The sequence below is a fragment of the Bos javanicus genome, chromosome 3 (assembly GCF_032452875.1).
Source record: "Bos javanicus breed banteng chromosome 3, ARS-OSU_banteng_1.0, whole genome shotgun sequence".
Classification (NCBI taxonomy): Eukaryota; Metazoa; Chordata; class Mammalia; order Artiodactyla; family Bovidae; genus Bos; species Bos javanicus.
The window spans coordinates 22,546,486-22,548,650 of record NC_083870.1 but is presented as its reverse complement, the minus strand read 5'-3'; the positions used below and the strand labels follow the sequence as shown (position 1 = coordinate 22,548,650).

At 38.3% G+C, this 2,165-nt stretch overlaps 1 non-coding gene across 1 annotated transcript; it reads right to left on the bottom strand.

Moving 5' to 3' along the window:
- Positions 1 to 1,778: 1,778 nt before the first annotated feature.
- LOC133245501 (U6 spliceosomal RNA) lies at positions 1,779 to 1,885 on the bottom strand. The gene has a single exon (XR_009735748.1). It is a non-coding gene; the product is annotated as a U6 spliceosomal RNA (small nuclear RNA).
- Between the last annotated feature and the right edge of the window lie 280 nt (positions 1,886 to 2,165).

The window sequence follows — 2,165 nt, the reverse complement described above, 5'->3', positions numbered from 1 at the left end:
CTCTGATTGCTGTGGCCAAAACTTCCAAAACTATGTTGAATAGTAGTGGTGAGAGTGGGCACCCTTGTCTTGTTCCTGACTTTAGGGGAAATGCTTTCAATTTTTCACCATTGAGGATAATGTTTGCTGTGGATTTATCATATATGGCTTTTATTATGTTGAGATATGTTCCTTCTATTCCTGCTTTCTGGAGGGTTTTTTTTTTTTTTTAAACTTTACAAAATTGTAATAGTTTTGCCAAATATCAAAATGAATCCACCACAGGTATACATGTGTTCCCCATCCTGAACCCTCCTCCCTCCTCCCTCCCCATACCATCCCTCTGGGTCGTCCCAGTGCACTAGCCCCAAGCATCCAGTATCATGCATTGAACCTGGACTGGCAACTCGTTTCATACATGATATTTTACATGTTTCAATGCCATTCTCCCAAATCTTCCCACCCTCTCCCTCTCCCACAGAGTCCATAAGACTGTTCTATACATCAGTGTCTCTTTTGCCATCTCGTACACAGGGTTATTGTTACCATCTTTCTAAATTCCATATATATGCATTAGTATACTGTATTGGTGTTTTTCTTTCTGGCTTACTTCACTCTGTATAATAGGCTCCAGTTTCATCCACCTCATTAGAACTGATTCAAATGTATTCTTTTTAATTGCTGAGTAATACTCCATTGTGTATATGTACCACAGCTTTCTTATCCATTCATCTGCTGATGGGCATCTAGGTTGCTTCCATGTCCTGGCTGTTATAAACAGTGCTGCGATGAACATTGGGGTACACGTGTCTCTTTCCCTTCTGGTTTCCTCAGTGTGTATGCCCAGCAGTGGGATTGCTGGATCATAAGGCAATTCTATTTCCAGTTTTTTAAGGAATCTCCACACTGTTCTCCATAGTGGCTGTACTAGTTTGCATTCCACCAACAGTGTAAGAGGGTTCTCTTTTCTCCACACCCTCTCCAGCATTTATTGCTTGTAGACTTTTGGATCGCAGCCATTCTGACTGGTGTGAAATGGTACCTCATAGTGGTTTTGATTTGCATTTCTCTGATAATGAGTTATGTTGAGCATCTTTTCATGTGTTTGTTAGTCATCTGTATGTCTTCTTTGGAGAAATGTCTATTTAGTTCTTTGGCCCATTTTTTGATTGGGTCATTTATTTTTCTGGAGTTGAGCTGTAGGAGTTGCTTGTATATTTTTGAGATTAGCTGTTTGTCAGTTGCTTCATTTGCTATTATTTTCTCCCATTCTGAAGGCTGTCTTTTCACCTTGCTAATAGTTTCCTTTGATGTGCAGAAGCTTTTAAGGTTAATTAGGTCCCATTTGTTTATTTTTGTTTTTATTTCCAATATTCTGGGAGGTGGGTCATAGAGGATCCTGCTGTGATGTATGTCAGAGAGTGTTTTGCCTATGTTCTCCTCTAGGAGTTTTATAGTTTCTGGTCTTACATTTAGATCTTTAATCCATTTTGAGTTTATTTTTGTGTATGGTGTTAGAAAGTGTTCTAGTTTCATTCTTTTACAAGTGGTTGACCAGATTTCCCAGCAACACTTGTTGAAGAGATTGTCTTTTCTCCATTGTGTATTCTTGCCTCCTTTGTCAAAGATAAGGTGTCCATATGTGTGTGGATTTATCTCTGGGCTTTCTATTTTGTTCCATTGATCTATTTCTGTCTTTGTGCCAGTACCATACTGTCTTGATAACTGTGGCTTTGTAGTAGAGCCTGAAGTCAGGTAGGTTGATTCCTCCAGTTCCATTCTTCTTTCTCAAGATCGCTAAAAATATGGAATGCTTCACGAATTTACGTGTCATCCTTGTGCAGGGGCCATGCTAATCTTCTCTGTATTGTTCCAATTTTAGTATATGTGCTGCCGAAGCGAGCACAGGGTTTTTTTTTTTTTTTTATCATAAATCGATAATGAATTTTGTCAAAGGCTTTCTCTTCATCTATTGAGATAATCATGTGGTTTTTATCTTTCAATTTGTTAATGTGGTGTTTCACATTGATTGATTTGCAAATATTGAAGAATCTTTGCATCCCTGGGATAAAGCCCACTTGGTCATGATGTATGATCTTTTTAATATGTTGTTGGATTCTGTTTGCTTGAATTTTGTTAAGGATTTTTGCACCTATGTTCATCAGTGATATTGGCCTGTAGTTTTC